Source organism: Rousettus aegyptiacus, unplaced genomic scaffold (genome assembly GCF_014176215.1).
Source record: "Rousettus aegyptiacus isolate mRouAeg1 unplaced genomic scaffold, mRouAeg1.p scaffold_m13_p_10, whole genome shotgun sequence".
In the NCBI taxonomy this organism is placed as follows: domain Eukaryota; kingdom Metazoa; phylum Chordata; class Mammalia; order Chiroptera; family Pteropodidae; genus Rousettus; species Rousettus aegyptiacus.
The window spans coordinates 1,560,818-1,578,305 of NW_023416285.1; the positions used below are offsets into that span (position 1 = coordinate 1,560,818).

The following is a 17,488-nucleotide window of genomic DNA, read 5'->3' on the forward strand; positions in this document are numbered from 1 at the left end:
TCAGGCTCCTCCAAGAGCCACGTCGCCCCTGAAGCTGGGACCCAGCCTTGGCTACCTCGAGTTCTCTTCTGTTTAGCGTGACCCTCCGCTGCCCGTGCCACGGCAGGAGTCTGAGCAGGAGCCCAAGCGCAGGTTCAGGGGCATCTGGTTCACCGTGCGTCAGACTCCGGCAGCGCTCTGGGAGCCCAGCGCTGTGGGCCGGGACATCGCTCTGCTTTCCAGCTTCTCCTCTCACCGTCTTTGCGAAACTTGAGTCTGAGTGGGAGAGAGTAGACCACGGGGCTGAGGGGCTCGTCACCGAGGAGTGGGCTGCTGCCCCCTGATGCGGCTCCTGCACCCGCCGACGTGTGGACCGGGCCCGTCGCGGGTGTGCACGTCGCCGCCACATGCTACCCGCCGACGCGAGCTCACCTCGCCCGGGACTTCAGTTCACGGACGTTTCCTTGCCTCTCCTGGTCCCCTGAGCCCACAGAGAAGTACGGTCAGTTTATTTCCTGGGTTTTTCTTGGAACCATGGGAGTCTTTTGGCTCCTTCCACACCCGGCTGGGAGACGAAGCGCGACTTTCTTGCCTTCATTTTGCTTCGCGTGGAAAGTGCTTAGGTTGAGACGAGAGACAAATTCACGAACCCGCCAATCCTTCCCCGCGGGCGGCGCTGTGTCCCGGCAGCGCGGGTGTCCGCCTGGCTGGCTTTTCTCCACCTCCCCGTCGTCGGTGGTGGTTTCCAGAGGTTCCCAGCAACCGGCAGAGCCTCCAGGGCCGCTCTGCGGGGCGGGGCGGGCGTTAGACCTCGGGGAGGTGGGGCGACTCGGCGGCACACCGGCCACGGGACGGAGGTCGAACGGCGACGCCGCGAATCGTCTTGTTTAGTGAGATTTGACTGAAATGTCAAAAGTCAGATAAAGCGAATTTACCTTCACGTAAGCACTTCAGAAGGTGGTCGGGGGAAGAGCGCGACCATGGTGCCGTCGGGACGGGTGAGGAGGACGCGGCGGCCCGAGCGGCGGCCAGAGCCCCGCACGCCCTGCTCGCGCCGGCTGTGACGCGTGCGCCGCGGGGCCCGCACGTGCCGTTGTCGGGCGCCGCGTCCACGGTGGGGACCTGCCGTGGGGTCATCCGAAGGCTGCGTTCGACAGTGCCACGTCCGCCCGAAGGGGCCGCATCTTGAGGAAGCGTGTGTCCTCGCTGACCTCATGCTCATCCTCGGAAACACAAGGTGCGAGCCGAATGCCGTCAAAGCGATTCGATTGGATGCAGACATGATTCGAGCTGCAGCAGCAGAGCTAAACGAAAGAGCAGGATGTCCTCAGATAACACCGAACAGTGGCCTTGAGAGGAAAATGAAACCGATTTCAAATTTGCCCTCTTCCCATCACGCTTTCTGTTGGTGGCCATTAATGACATCCGAAAACGCTTACCGGAAAGATAGAAAGATAAAGACATAAACAAGGTTGCCTAGTTCATGTTTAAAACGTTAAATACATTGTCTTAAACTGGAGAAAAAAGTAGGTTTTCTGCACCTCTCCCTGGTGGACGCTGCCTTGCCTGGGGCGGGGCCCCGTCCTGCTCCTCGGGGAGACCCCGCAGGTCCCCCTGAGACAGGGTCTGCAGAGGACGAGGGTGACGCTCAGGAAAACGCAGGATTCTCCCTTCCCGGAGACCAGGGCACCGAGCACGGCCTGGTAGATTCTCTATTGCTACGTCTTGGGGCAGAACGGGAGTCTCACTGCAAATAAACAGTGTCCGCGTCCAGAAGGCACCTGCCAGCCTGGCCTGGGCCCAGCAGTGTCGCCTGGGGACATGGCACCCAAAGGAGACCACCTGGGAGAGGTGGGGAGGAGGCCAGATTCCTTCAGGTGTGAAAGGTGCTGCTTTGTCTGTCCGGGGCGTCTCTGCTTCTTCGCGAAGTCCATTGGCGGTCGGTGACGAGCCGTCCCGGTTTCCTTGGGACTGAGGATCCGGGACGCAGGACTTCGGATGCTGAACCCGGGGAGGCCCAGGCAGACAGGACAGCGGGTCCCTCCGCAAAGGACAGGCGGCACTTTCCACCCTGCGGTCTGGACCATCTGTCCCTGCGCGTTTCGGTCCGTTGGAAAGTGTTTCTCGTGATGCAGCTGAGGTGTGCGCCGACGCCGTGGGGCAAACTGTCCCCAGTTCTAAGGCTCTCTGGCCGGCCTCCGGGCCTCTCGCTCGCTGTTCCGTGAGAGGCAGCAAATCCAGTGTCCGGTCAGAATTAGCCCAAATCCACACTCTTGAGCCCGAGATGTTGCCCAGAGTTCCGTACTGGTTTCAAGTCCAGTCCTTCCGTCCCTCCCCTGCCCGCATGCTCCGGGGCGGCGCCGTGTGGCTGGGAGATGTTTGGGGCCCCGAGTCGGGGGTCTCCCCAGGGGGAGCCTGACGCCGGAGCACGTGGGCAGGGTTAGGGCGTGAGCAGGGCCTGGGCGGGGCCCTCGACCCACACCTCAGTCCCTGGGTCCCTCGGTACCCCAAGGACCTTGCCCTTGTCTGGTCCTGTGGCCGCCTTAGTCCTCGTTGCGGGCCCTCACCCCTCCCTGCCCGGGCCACCGACTCCAGCCTCTCAAACCCACTTCCGCTCCTTCCCCAGGGCGCGGTCCTGCTCTGAGGCCGGTCACTGACCCTGCCCGCCAGAGTCACTCCCCTGCCCTCTCTGCGGTCCCTCCCCTCCACGCAGTCACGGGCTTCTCCCAGAAACACAAACCTGCCCAGCCTTCCAGGCATGGTTCCCACACCCTTCTGCAGAGACCGCGTGGGCCTCTTGCCAGCTGGCCGTCCATGGGCCATCGTGCTGGACCACTGGGAGCTCCTGGAGCCCTGGGCATTGTGGCCCCAAGCCTGGCATTCGTCTGGAACAGGTGGGCACTCCAAAGTGTCCGATGGTCGGTCATGGTGCCTCTTGTCTAGGAGCTCCAGAGTGTGGATGCATGAGACAGATGTGACCTTGACCTTGCAGAGTGACAGGACGGTGACAGGTGTGTGCACGGGAGGGGCTCCTTTCCACCTTGGTGAGTCGTGTGACACCTGAGCTGAGCCCTGACAGGTGCGGAGGTAGCTGGCAGGTGTGGAGCAGGTGTCATTGCCAAGGGCAGGTGCCAAGGACGGGGAGCAGGAAGGGCACCAACTCGAGGGCGGGGGAAAGGACCTGGGCCGCAGGCCGGCTGGAAGCTGCACCGCGCCGATCCGGCCTCATCTCCGGCTGCCACGGAGGGCGCCGGGCTGCAAGGCCCCGCGGTCCCGTCCCTCAGCTCCTGGAAGGCAGACAGGGGCTCCACGGAGGGGAGCCTGGAGCCTCAGAAATCAGACTGTCGATCTCTTTGTGCAGACAGTAGGGGCACGGGGGGGTGCTGGGCAAGGATGCGCAGCAAACGCAGGCTGGGGGGAGGAGCTGGCAGCGTGCACCCGCGGGCCAGGAGACGCCGGGTGCGGGAGGCGCTTCCTCATGGTGGTCCCGGGCGCGGGAGAAGCAGGTGCCACGGAGCTGCGTCGAGCTTCGGGCATTAAATCCAAGCTCCACCGCTTGGTGGCGAGCTGCTGCCGGCCCCGCTGCCGGCCCCCGCTGCAGGCCCCGTCTCCATCTGTAAAACGGGCTGACACTAACGCACCCACCTGGAGGGTGCGGGGCGGACCCAGGCAGAGCTTGACACCAGGCCTTGACTCCATGGTGGCCAGGGAGGTGATGGCTCAGGTTGGGGGCCGGCCAGGGTGGGCAAGGTGTCGGAGGCCTCTGGCTGAAGCGGGGTGCTGGAGATGCGAGGTGCAGAGCAGGCGCCAGCCGAGGTGAAGGGTGCAGGGTGTCCCTTTGAGGATGTCCTGCAGGTAGGGTGGGGGCCGGGAAAGCTGACCTGGTGGCTCCACGTGGTGGCAGAGGGAGTGGACACGGGAGGGATGTGTGTGCCCTCTGCCTCTCTCCTGGCTGCCCCCGCCCTCGGCCCCAGGGATGGTGCCCCGTCCCCTTCCTGCTGTTTCCGTCCTGGTCCCTGTACGTCGGGGCTTTGCTGAACCCTCCTCGAGTTTCCCTGTTTGAGAATGCCATGTGTCTCCTCCTGGGACAGGAGCATTAACACGAGACCTAATGAAGAGCTGCCCATGAAGGACTCGGGGAGGGAGGGAGAGTGGCGTCCTTGAAGTCGAGCAAAGCAGGTGACACAGGGAGGAAGACGGCAGAGAGAGGCCGCGCCAAGGCCCCAGGACGAGCACAGTTTGAAGAGTGATGGGCAGCGAGTGGGCAAGAAGGCAGGAGAGCGGGAGCAGGGAGGAGGGAGCAGAGGGCCCTGCACTGGGAGGGGAAAGAAGAGGCCGAAACGGAGCTCTGGGGGGGCGGGGCTGGGACAGGGCTAGAGAAGACAGTTCCAGGAGGCCACCGGACGCGGCCGGCAAGGGGCAGTGGTCTCTGACTGCTCTGCTGACCCCGCACTGTGTGCCGCAGGGGTGGATTTGGGCGCTTGTCTCCGTCCATCCAGGTAGCAGAATATCACAGACTGGGTGGTGGTGGGGGAGGGGGCTTAGAAACAACACGAACTAATCGCTCATAGTTCTGGAGGCCGGAAGTCAGAGATCAAGTCGCCGGCGGCTTCGGTGTCTGGCGAGAGCCCACCTGCTGATTCAGACAGTGTCTTCTCATGGCCACCTCACATGGTGGAAGGGACAAAGGAGCTGTGCGGCCTCTTTCCTAAGCGCAAGGGGCCCCACCCTCCTGACCTCATCACCTCCTAAAGGCCCTGCTTCCAAATACCACCACGTGGGGAGTTTAGAGGTCAACACATAAATTTTCGGGAGGACACAAACGTTCAGTCTGTAGTGATGCTGTTGTGGAGACAGTGGCCCTGGAGCCTGTCACCACTCCCTGCCTGCTGCTCAGCAGAGTGGCGGAGTGCTCAGCTGCCAGGGCCGGGGCCGCATTCCATAATGCTTTCGAGGTATTTTATTTGCAAATACCAGAGGAAGGTGCACACTGACAATACTCCAGGTAGTGAAAAAGATCGCCCCTGCTTTCATTTTGAGAGCGCTGGAGCATTAACAGAGTTTCCGATTGTCTTGGTCAGTGGAGGGGCTGGAGTGTGAAGGCTGCTGGATCCGTCACGATTTAGCATACAGTCCAGGAGGCTCCAGCCAGGTTTGGGCGCCGGCTGTATAATTGAAAGCCAGGCCCAGCTAGTCAGGATTCCTGGACTTGATTTTTTCTACACTTAGAGCCTACAGTAAATGCTCAGTGGACTGCAGGTCACTGGGACAAAAGGAACAGAATTTCCAAAGAAATAGTGACTGCAGAGGGAGGGAGGAGGGTGGCGGGGAGACATCTGGAGGCGGAGAGTCTCCTGGGGACAGAGGCAGGAGGACGGGAGCAGGCCGCTGGGACACCCCATCGGGGCTCGTGCTGGGCACCGCCTGCCTGGCCTCGCCACCTGTTGGAGGACTAGTGGGACACCGCACTTCCCATCCGCTCTTCTCCATTAAAAATAAAACGATATCCCGTGGAACGCAGTCTCCAGGAGCATCAGTCAGCGTAAGGCGGTCAGGAGGAGGGGCGGGGCGGCCCTGGCGAGGGTAGCTGGAGGGGACGCGGGGTTGGTCCGGAGGCCACCAGGCGACAGTGCGGCGGGAACTCGGCCCGATTATCGGGAGGGGACCTGACGCAAGAGGTGTGAGGGGATCGAGGATGGGGAGACGTAGGGGGCCGCAGGGTTCCCCCACAGGGGGGCTGGATCAGCTGTCTCAGCTCGGGCAGCGGAAGTTCCGCCCCCTGCCCCGGAGACCCCGCCGCTCCAGATCCGCCCCCCGAAAACCCCGCCCCTTAACTCAAGGCCCCGCCCCTCGATCCTTTCTATCCTCGTCTCTGGATGCCCCGCCCCTAGGGCCCCGCCGAGTGCCCAGTTTCCCGCCCGCTGGAGGCCCCGCCCCCTGAAGGCTCCGCCCCATCCGTAGACCAAGCACCGCGACTTTCGCTTGAGCCCAGCCCACCTCCGGAGGCCCCGCCCACCGCGACCACGCCCCTCCCCGCCCCGCCCACCGGCCTCTCCCCGGCCCCGCCCCGCCCCCCGCGCCCGGCGGAGGCGGCTGAGGCGACCGTTGGGCGCGCGGACGGCGCGGACGCGGCCGGCGGAGCGGGCGGCCGGTAGGTCGGGGGCCGGCGCAGGGCCGCCCCGCCCTCGCTTTCTTTCTTCTGCGGACGCGCGCTCGCGCCCTCCGCGGGCCGGCCCCGCCCAGCGCGGCGGAGGGGCGCCGGGGCGCCGGGGCGCAGGGGCGCAGGCCGGGTCGGGCGCCGCCGCGCGCCGTCTCCTCCGGGACCCCCGCCCCCGACCCCGGGCGCCGGCCTCTCGCCTTTTGTTCCCGGGCGCAGCCCCGGGGACTCGTCGTGGCTCCGGCGCGGACGGACCCCGCCCGGGCCGGGGCGGTCGCCGTGAGGCCGGCGGGTCCTGGGCGGGCCCGGGCCGGACGGCGGGGTCAGGCGCGGGCGGCGGGGGCGGCGCGGGCGGGCCTGCCGTGCACCCCGCGTTCATCGCTGCCGCGTCGCGGGCCCTGCGTTCCGCGCCGTCCCGAACTGGCAGGCGCCGCATTGTTCGGGCGCGGGCCGTCTCCCGGGACCCCAACTCTGGAAATTAACTGCGGCCGCCTGCCGGGCCCCCGCCCCGGGCCCCTGCCCCGGGCTCCGCCGCGGTCCGGGGGTGGTGGGCTGTGGACGCGGAGTCCCAGAGTTGTGAGGTGTGAACAGAGTGTCCCCAGTGTTATGGGGTTTAGGCAGTGTCCCCAGGTTATGAGGTGCGGACAGTGTCCCCGGAGTTGTGAGGTGTGGACAGTGTCCCCAGTGTTATGGGGTTTAGGCAGTGTCCCCAGAATTCTGAGGTGTGGACAGTGTCCCTGGAGTTCTGAGGTGCAGACAGTGTCCCCGGAGTTGTGAGGTGCGAACAGAGGCCCCAGAGTTGTGGGCTGTGGACGGAGGCCACAGAGTGGGGCTCCTGGCGCGGCACCTGCCTGGCCACCCTCCGGGGGTGCGCCCTTGGGCAGGCGACCCCCCTGCCTGTGCCTCCATTTGCTCACTGGCGGGCGCGGTCCGTAGTGGGACCCGCCTCGGGAGGGTCATGAGTGGGTCTGTGCGGGGCCCCCAGCACGGTCAGGGGCGGTCACCCACCGGGCCGCGGCCTGCTGTACCTCGAAGGGCACGTGTAAGGAGGGGGACAGTGAGGTGGGCAGAGAAAAGGGCCGGGAGGCGGGCGGGAGACGCGGCGGGGGCCGAGGGGGCGGGGCCGGAGGGCCGGGCAGTGGGAGGAGTCCTGCTGGGGGCGGGGCGTCCTGCTGGGGGCGGGGCGTCGGGAGCGAGTGTGTGCAAAGTTTCCTTTTAGAAACGTGGTTGTCACGGTGTGAAGTTTCACAGCAACGCCTCCCACCCCGTGGTTCTGAGACCTGAGATAGTGGGCTTGGAGTGCCCGCATAGCACCTCAATTCAGGGTGCCCCTCCGGTGGAGACGCCCGGCGCCCTGGTGCCCACCACCAGGGCACTGGGTGGCTGAGGTTACCAAACGCGAGGGCGGAGGAAAGACCTAGGACTTGAGCTGTGGAGAGGGCAGGGGTGCGTGGGTGGAGGGCTCAGGGCGGCAGTGTGGTGGGGAGGTCGGGAGGGAGGACGGAGGTGCGGAGGGGGCTGGAGGCTCCTGGGCCCCAAGGGCAGGGGCAGGCCTCATTTTCCCCTTTCTAGAACGAGGGCGAAGGAGGGGAAGGCGGCAGTGGCCAGGCAGAGGGGCAGCTGAGGACCTGGTGCGGCCAGAGGAGGTGGCCCCAGCCCTAGGAGGGACTGGAGGTTGGGAGGCGTCATTGGGAGGTCCAGCGGCTCCAGCTGGGGGGAAGGCGGGGCCCACAGCCCCCCGGCCTGCGGCTGTGTTCCTTTCTGATTTTACTGTCTTTTGACATTTCTCTTTGTCTGAAATGGACCAAGCCAAATGGTCAGGGGGAAGGAGAAAACGAGGTGTTGGGACAGGTCGCACTGTGCGTCAGCACACCCAGCCACGAGCCAGAGCATTTCCCTACTGGTTGAATCGGCGGCATTCTTATAAGCATTTTACTTTCTAATCAGCACCTGTGTGACTTTCCTGTGGCTGCTGAAACAAATTACCACCCACTTCGGGACTTCAACAGCAGAAATTTATCCCCTCATGGTTCTGGAGGCCAGAAGTCCAAAATGGGTCTCACTGGGCTGAAACCCAGGTGAAGCCTCGGGAGGCCCAGGGGACCTGCTCCGGCCCTTTGCAGCCTCTGGAAGCTGTCCGCAGCCCTTGGCCCGGGCCTCCGCCCAGTGCCCACCTCCCCCCTTCCTTTGTGGTACTTTCCATCTTCCTCTTCTGTCTTCAGTGCCAACCCCCCTCCCGCAAGGACACCTGTAGTCGCATTCGGGACCCCCTGCATCACCCACATCATCTTTTAGCTCAGGATCCTCATGCTCAGCAAACCTACAAGGCCCCTGTTCCCTGGAAGGTGGCATTCACAGTACCAGGAGCCAGGAGCTGATGTGGTGGGACCACCCTTCAGCCCACCACGGTGCTCCTGACTTTATCTCTGAAAGGACTGCGGTTCTTCCCTCCCTGTGCTGAGGAGCAGCCAGCTCGTACGCCTGACCCGGTCCCAGGAGCTGCCACCGCTCCTGGGTCCAGAGGGCCTTGGGGTCGCCCTGCTCTGCTCTGGAGGAGAGGCTGGAGCCGTCTTGGCAAAGGTCCCAGGAAAGAAGATGAGCCTGGCTTGGGGTTAGGTCTGGTAGATCACTTGCTCTTTAGTTTTTAGGGGTCGCTGGCTGCTAGCTCCTTTGGCCATCTGATGAAAACTAGTCTCTCTTCAGAAGTATACACACATGCACGTGTGATTTTAATATGGACACAGGTTTCCTTGTGATTTTCAGGAGGTTCACTGTGTCAGAAGTTCACCATCTGTGACGGAGACCCTGTGCTCCAGGCAAAGAGCCCTTGTGCTAGAGCTTTCTCAAAGCAGACATATCGTTTGCCCTGTTTTCCTTCCCTCTGCTTTCCAATGGCCTTGCTGTCCCCAACCCTGTAATCATAGTGATTTCAGGATGCCTGTCCTTCCCTTGGCCTTGTTCACACAGTCATTTCTAGATATGCAGACACGCACACCGTGCTACATCTTTTGCTACATCTCGTTTTTGTCCTTTAACAGTGGCCTTGGTTATTCCTCCAGGACCCCAGCTGAAGCTAAGCCTACAGATTTAAAGATCAGACCGTAGGCCTCCCGCCCCACTCGCCTCCCAGGGGCAGTCGTCAGGTGGTGCTGCTGTTTAATCTGCCGTTGTAAAGTGCATGTGTGTGGACATCTTTTGACTTCTCAGAGGCGCAGAGGAAGCTGTAGCTTTCCTCTCTGCTCGCCACCGCTTCCTCTCCCTGCATTTGCTGACATAATTGCACTGCTTTTCTTGGTTAAACCAGCGGTCGCTGCTCACCTTCTTGTGTTCGTTCCTGAAGCCCCCAGCGCACGCGAGCGCAACTCCTGCCTCCTTCCCCTTACCGCCGGCCCGCGTCCCAGCACGCCCTGTTGTGGTGCTGGGACCGTCTCTCCTGCATTCCCGCTCCCTGCCCCCGTCCGAGCTGGCCCCAGCGAGACCGGCCACAGCGGCCGCCCGGGATTTCCCTGTGCTGCCGTCCCACCACGCTGGGCCTGCGCTCCGGACCCCTCCCTTCCGTCTGGGCCCCTCCTTTTGCTGGTGACTAAGAAACATGACATAGATTGTTCTTTGTCTGTGATTTTAGACACATCTCTACTCGTCATTCAACTTTTAGTTTAGCTGGGTATCGAATTCTACTTAAAAGAATTCGCTCGGCATTTTGAAGATGCTGCTTCGCTGTATTTGGCGTCCAGTACTGGGGGGACGCCGGCCGCCCTTCCGACCTCAGCTCCCTGTGTGGATCTGGCCCCAGGGAGCGCGCGGAAGCGGCTCCCGTTCCCGTGGCTGCGGCGTCCCACGACAGTGCCCGCTCCCATCGCTGTGCGGGGCACGTGGGGGCCCTTCGGGCTGAGGACTGACAGTTCGCGCGGCTTTACTCTTCCAGCTTTGCGCCCTCGCTTTCCTGAGCTCCTTTCCTTTGGAGGTGAGGCCTCCCGGGTTGACCTCGTGATCCCCTGATTTTTATTTCTCCTCTCGTTGGTCTCTTTGATGTTTGTCCTGCACTCGAGAGGCTGCTTTCCATTGTCTTCCAACCCTTTCTTTAATCGTTTTATTCCATTATTCTTTTTATTTTTCAAGAGTTCTCTTTCATTTTGATTTCCCTTTTCTATTTTTCAAAATAACACCTTGTTCTTCATTTAGAGTGATAAGATCGTATCTTTTAGAAGATAATAGTTAGGCTACCTTGAGTTTTTATTCTTTTTTTTTTTTTAATTTTCCTTTTTTTTCCTTCTGTTTTCACTAGAGTACATCCTCTATGGAACCAGGGATTTTTTTTTTTCCTCTCAGATTTATTAGTGGCTAAATTCAAATGCCCGAAACTCTGCCTGGCACATAGAAGGAGCCCTACATAGTGTTCCAATCTTCTATACTAGACCTGATCGTGAGGATTCAGATCGCGCTAACAGTCGCTGAGAAAGGCGTTAGAAGCTCTGGCATTGGCTGTGGCTTGGCCTCTTTCTGTCTTTAGTTCTTTCAGGCTTGGTTCGTGCGTGAAGCTCTGTAATCACACATTTATGGTGATTCTGTCTTCCTGATGAACGGAGCTTTTGTCTCGAAGTCTGTTTTGTCTGATATTAAGACGGCTCCAGCTTTCTCGTGTTTATTATTTGCACAGTGTGGCTTTTCCATTCTTTTATTCTCAGCCTATTTGTGTCCTTGTATTCAAATTCAGCTGCTTATAAAGCATATAGTTAGCTGGGTCTTGCTTTTCTATCCAGTCTGGTAGTTTCTGCTTTTGAATATGAATGTTTTGGCCATTTACATTTTTTAGTGTTTAAATATCTCCGAAATTGAAGACTTTTATTAGCTAATAAATAAACAATAAATACATTTTTTCCATAGCAGCTCAGGGTGTTGGACATAAATAATATTTAGAATATCTTAAATCCCATTTTAAGTGTTCATTGTAGGAAACATGGGATAGATACAGAGTAAACGGAAGGTCACAATGATGCCATGTACCCCGGCCGGCTGGGACAGCTGTGACGCTTGCCTCGTCTCCGCCCCAGCCCCTCCTCACCCCTCTTACCGTATAGTTTTCATTCTCATGTCGTGTGACCTGTGACTATCAACACGCCTGATTCGTGTTTGCCATTTGTTTTCTGTTTGTCCTATTTTGTGTCGTTGCTGTTTTTCCTCTCCTGTCTTGTTTTGGGTTGACTGAATGTGTACATATATATGTTCACACATGTATGCGTGTATATCCATGTAACGTGTGTATGTGTAACATATGCACCACAGTTTTTAGCATTCTAAATTTTTCTGTTGACTTTTTGGGTATACCTCTTTGCATTACTTTTTAATAGTCTAAAAGATATATCTTACTATAGTCTGTTTAGTGTTAATTTTGTAACATTTTACGTAAAATGTAAGAATTTTATAATAGTCAATTCCATTTATCGCCCCTTGAGCTATCATCATCATTCATATTACATCTGCTTGTTGTAAACCACACAACACAGCGTTATAATTTTTGCTTTGAGCACTCATATATATTTTAAAGAATTTAAGAAAAAACAGTATTTTAAAACATTTGGTCACATTTTCACTATTTCTGGCGTGCTCCATGCCTTCTTGTAGATTCGAGTTTCCACCCGGTATCGTTTCTCTTCAGCTTGAAACACTTCCTTTAGCGTTTCTTGCCTGTTAATGACAAATTCTCTCAGTTTTCACTTATCCGAAATGTCTGTATTTTCTTCTGCTTTTAAGGGGTCTTCTTGCCGGATAGAGAACTCTGGGCTGCTGGTTTCTTTTCCGCAGCCCCTGACCCTGGCGTCCCAGTGTCTTCCGGCTGCCTTCGTTGGTGCTGAGAAGTTAGCCCTGTCACAGCTGTGTTGTCCCTGGCAGTCGTCGGTGACGCCGCTTTCCAGATCTTCTCTGTGTCTGTCAGCAGTTGGACAGTGACGTGCTACGAGGGTTTTCTTTGTATTCATCCTGCTCAGGATTTGTTGAGCTTCTTTAATGTATATTTATAATTTTTCACCAAGTTTGGGAAAAATTTGGTCATTGTTTCTTCAAATATTTTTCTACCCCATTTGTTGTCTTGTCCTTTGGGTATTGCTATCACATTTATAGTTGATGTTCGATAATGTCTCACCGGGCATTCACCCTGTCCATTTTTAAAATAACTTTGGTCTGTTTTTCATATTGGATCATTTCTATTGATCTGTCGTCAAGTTAGCTCTCCCTTTCTCGTCTTCAATCTGCTATTAAATCCATTTGGTGAGTTTCCAAGTTTGTTACTCTAGTTTTTAGTTCCAGAATTTTCATTTGCTTCTTTTTTAGAGCTTTCATTTCCCTACCGAGATATGCCACCTGCTTACTTACTGTGACCATGTTTTCCATGAAGTCCTTGGCCATACTGTATTAGCCGCCTTAAAGTTTTCATCGACTAATTTCAACCCCCGGGTTATCTCAGTCAGTTCCGTTGGTCTTTATCTCTTGATCGTGGGTCACTTCTTCCGGTTTCTTTGAACATCTGGTAATACTCGATTGTGTACTGGACGTCATGGATGATCCACTGTAGTGATGAGTGTGTGTGTGTGTGAGTGTGTGTGTGTGTGTGTGAAGAGCGTTGATTTTTACTCTGGAAGTTAGTTTGTCTGGACTCAAACTGAAACCTCTGCTGCCGCCCCCAGTCGGCGCGCCCAGCCTGCCAGCGGCCTCCTCCTGCCTCTTGGATTCTCCTGTGCGGACAGTGCAGTGCTGGCCAGGGCCCTGCGCGGAGTTCGTGAACAGATTTCAGGGCTTCCTCTCTCTCCAGCTGCCTCCTTTCTGGGATGCTGGGATGTCCCCCTCACTGTCCGGCCCCCCGCAGTGCCCAGACTCCATTCCGGGACTCGAAGCCGGGACGACTGCAGCTTTGCGCCCGAGCGCCTGTCACGCGTGCCGACGGGCATCTGACCACCGCGCCCGCCGCAGCCCTCTTCTCTCGCGAGGACTAACCCCCCCCCCCCGTGTCCGCCTGTTCTTCATCGCGCCAGCACCTCCCCGTAGCTGTGTTTTGCACCTGGTTGCCACTTGGAGCACACAGGATGCTTTTTCTCTGCATGGATGGACTGAGAGTCGTAGTCTATTGATTAGTCGCCAGGCATCCATCTCTGGGGTTTGTTTCTCATCTGGAGAGTCAAGTAATCAGGGAGTGAGCCACTCTAGCCTGAAAGAAAGCTTTCCTGTGACAAATCCTGGCAGAGTCAAAGCCCAGGGCCGGCTCTCCTGAGTGTTAGCCTGAGCAGAGGCCCGTCTTCACCCATAAAGGGGCTCGACGAGCACGGTGGCAGGCATGGCCGAGCTCTTCATCGCCGTCTGCGGGAGCCCCTGGGGGTGAGGACCAGGCCTTGCTCTCTGACCTCCCAAAGGCGGATGAGCCCCGGCCTGGCGCGCGTTTACTGGGCGTCGGGCTCCACCGAGAGCTTAGAGGCAAAGATGCAGCCCATTGCCCTCGTCTTTGCCTCATCCCCGTGACCTAGGTTGACCTTGGGCAAACGGCTTTTCTATGCTGCAGTGTCTCCCTATAAAGCAGGGTTAACAATAGGCCGTCGTGGGGTTAACTAGTATAACGCGTGTAAAACAGCGGGGACTGTCCGACACAGATGTTCTCGGTAGCCGTTAGCGACGCCGCTGCTGATGGCATGTGCCGGCTCGCAGCGTCGCTGCTGAGGGGGTGTGTGCCGGGCGGGCAGCTCAGGCCTTCACGTAGCACACCTGTATCAAGCCCCTACTGTGTGCCAAGCCGTGGGCTCCGGGACTCCGCCTGAGCGCAGTCCAGCGAAGCCAAACCCGGGGACATTTTCCCAGGGAGGCACTGTGAGGTGCCCAGAGCGCCCCGCTTGCCCGAACCCCGCGTCCCCGGCTGCTGGAGTCGCACCAAGAAGGCCGGTTCAGTGGAGTTAAGCACTGAGCAGCCAGTTGGCTTCCTCACTGCGAGGCGGGCTGGGCCTGGGCCTGGGCGGGGGAGGTTTCCTGGCCCCCGTATGAGTTTCTGGCGGCCATTGTAGCAAAGCACCACGGCCTGGGTGGCTTAACACAGCTGAGACTTATTCACTCGGTTCTGGAGGCCAGAAGTCCAGATCGAGGGGCGGGCAGGGCTGCGCCGCTCTGGGGGCTCTGGCGGGCGTCCTTCCTGCCCCGTCCTTCTGGTGGCCACATCAGTGCCACTCTGCCTCTGTCTCTACGTGGCCGTCTACCCTCTGCCTCCGGGTTCCGTGTGCGCTTCCGCTTAGGGCCCACCTGACGGATCCAGGCTCACCTCCTCACCTCGAAATCCTTAACCCCATCTACAAATACCTTTTTCCAGAAAAGGTCACATTTCCCGGTTCTTGGGATGGGGACCTGCCATCTCTGTGGCCACCATTTAGCCCGCCATGCCCTTCTTGGACCTGGATGTGAGGGGCCATGTGGAGTCAGGACGGGCAGGGCCTCCTGCCCACATGACCTCCTCCAGCTACCCCGCCACCCTGCTTCCAAATGGGGTCCGCTCCCAGCCACCCGTGTGCGGGACTGAGGCTCACAGCTTCTCCCTCTCCGACCCGAAGCTGGTGCCCAGGACTTCCCGCGCTTGCAAGCTTTCTTGTCCTCCTGGGAGTGACAGAAAGACATGGAGGGCAGAAAGATTCCTTCCAGCCTCAGTGGAAAGACGAGACGAAGGACAGGCCAGCTCTTCGTCCCTGTAAGGAGTGGCTGCGTTTGCATGTGGGTGGAGGAATGGTATTGGGAGGCCTGCAACAGGCCCGTTTGTTGATTAGGAAATTGTTCCCGGTCTTTCCTTGTCGTTTGGGGGCGCGGTGAGGAGGCAGCGTGAGGGACGTGGTTATGCTAAAAAGTTACTCATCTTTTATCTGGGCCTCCTGTAGTTCTACTTGCTAAATCCAGTAACTTTATAGTCCCACTTTGCCCAGGTTTAAAAATCGCAGCAGAAATAAATATCAAGTAGAGATAAAGGAAGTTCCCATGATAATGGGAAGGGAGAGGCGGCAATTTGACCTCCAGCATTTCGAGGTTATTGCACTCGGTGTTTCTGGAATGAGAAGCAGCCCGTAGCCCTGTCAGCTCTGCACCCCGAAGGTCGCAGCTCACCTTGTCCTGGTTACTTTCCCCCAGACTCAGAGCTCGTGGGGGGCGCTGTGCTGACTGGGGGGCATCGGTCACCCCTGGCCTTTGAGCCCTGGGCTCGGCCTGGCCGTGGGGGCCTGGGAGGGAGTGAGGGCGGGGCTCCTGACTTCTGGCGGGGAGGTGCTTCTGCACAGGTGGGGTTTCTGGACTTCACACCTCGTGTATTTCAGCCTCTGCGGCATGTGGGACCTGAGCCGATAGCCCCCCCGCTCCCTGGGACCACCGGGACTGCTTCCCCTGCTCAGAGACGGGGCCCTCCTGCCCCTCGCACGGCTTCCCCACAAACTTGTCATCTTCTTGCCTTAACTGAGACTTTTCTTAAAGGTGTATAGAAAGTGTTATTAATGTGATGTGAATAAAAAAAGTTACTTCCAAATGCGCCTGCCTCGGTCCTTTGTTAAGCCTGGCACACCAGAGTGATGCAGAGTGACGGGAGAGTCCCCGGGTCAGGCCGGGGGCGGGGGGGGGGGGCAGGGCGCCTGATTTACAACACAGAGGCCGCGGTGTACCGTCCTCAGCGCATGGTGTGAACCCAGCCCGTATTCAATGCTGCATTCTCTAACCATAGTTGGAAGTCTTACATTTTTCGTTATTTAGATGAGAGAGCTTGTGCATATTTGTTTCTCTTAATTGGTTATCCAGTGGATTTTGCTTGATGTAAACTTTGCATGACAAAGGATTAGCATCAACATGTAGTACAGTCGATCCTTGGACAACAGGGTTTGAGCCGAGCGGGTCCACTTATCCAGGACTTTTTCCAGTAAGTATGCAGTTGGCCCCTTTGTTTCCCCAAGTTTGGTGTTGGTGGATCTAAAATGGTATTTCCAATCCAAAGTTGGGAGTCCTTGGATGTGCAGGGCTGACTGTGCACTGTTGGAGGCCGTTCTATCTGAGGGACTTGAGCGTCCTCGGGTTTCGGTATCCATCGTGGGCCTGGACCAGTCCCCGGTGAATACCAAGGGACCGTAGCTAAGTTTTGGAGGAGTCGAAGTTATACATGCATGTACAACTGTGCTCAGGGTCAGTCCCCCTAACCCCACAATGTTCATGGGTCAACTGTATATTAATATTTTCGAACCAGTTAAATGGACCGTTGTAATTTAAAACAATAGCTTTTCTGCTAAATCTAGTCTCCACACATTGAAAAAGGAAAAGTTCTGCGTTAGATGCAGCTTGGTGGAAGGCCTCCTGCTGTAGGCAGGGGACACCAGGAGCCAGCAATAAAATATTCAAGCAGCTGTGCAGGTATCCTGTTCCCACAGGCCCCCTGTCCTGAGGGCGGGCGCTTCCTCCCTTGGGGGCAGCCCCCTTGTCCCTCTGCTGCCTGAGCCGCACTTGTCTTCCTGGGGGCCACGGACAGCTGTGTGCTGTGAGAATGCTCTGGGACGCGTTCCCTCTTGAAGGAGTGTACGAATTTAAAATTAGTGTTTTAAACCTTCTGTGGTAAGTATCACATTAGCATAACCGCATTTCTTCAACTTCATCTTATTTTCGGAATTCCATTCCCTTTGTTGGACTGATTAATAATTGCGTATACATTTTCCTGGCGTGTTCGCAGGAAGGAAACTCTTAAATTTGGCGGCCTTGCATTTCTTCTCTCCCCGTCCCGGGCGCATGTGTTCGCCGTGATTTCTCATCCCGCGGCCCGCGGCGCCGGTGTGTAAACTGTCTCCATCCCCGGGTGCCGAGAGGCTGCTCAACTGTGAACGAGACCGCCAGGCCGAGGGGACCCAGGCGGCTGACGCCTGCCCCCGGGGCGGCCTCTTGTTTGCTTCGGGCTCGAAGTGGTGAAAACTCAAGAGCTGACGTGAAGAGAGAAATGCCGCCAAAGCTGCGTGGCCGCGGCGCGGTCCCCTCCGCTCAGCCTGCGGTAAATCGTTCGGCAGCCGCGCGTGCGGATGAGGTCGGCGGCCGCCCGCCTGCCGCCTCCACTCAGATGAACGCTCCAATTTGGGGAAAGCAGCCACCAAGGAACTGAGATAAATTGAGAACCAGGTGAATCGTTTTGTCAGCAGAGATCCCTCAAGGGAGGTTGGTTTACACGTCGGTATCTGCTCGTGGCTGACGGCGAAGGGGGAGGCGGCCAGGGCTGCGTGGAGGGCTCTGGGGACGGCCCTGGGGACAGCTCTGGGTCCTCGCCCCGCCTTCAGTCATGGTCCCCGGCCAGGCGCTCGAGCCCTGGGTTCCTCCCCTGCCATC

General features: G+C 58.2%; 1 protein-coding gene across 7 annotated transcripts in view; it reads left to right on the forward strand.

Annotated features, from left to right (window-relative positions):
* The first annotated feature begins 5,347 nt into the window (after positions 1-5,347).
* The window catches only part of RGS12 (regulator of G protein signaling 12), a 93,211-nt gene continuing 81,070 nt past the window's right edge, over positions 5,348-17,488 (forward strand). For 4 of the 7 annotated variants that reach the window (XM_036227441.1, XM_036227442.1, XM_036227437.1 and 1 more), the window contains exon 1: positions 6,076-6,130. The gene's annotated coding sequence lies outside the window, so the exon portion shown is untranslated. Of the gene's footprint in view, positions 5,522-6,075; positions 6,131-6,489; positions 6,718-15,758; positions 17,285-17,488 lie in introns of those variants that run through there. The other 3 variants (XM_036227440.1, XM_036227439.1, XM_036227438.1) reach the window with 3 other exon arrangements.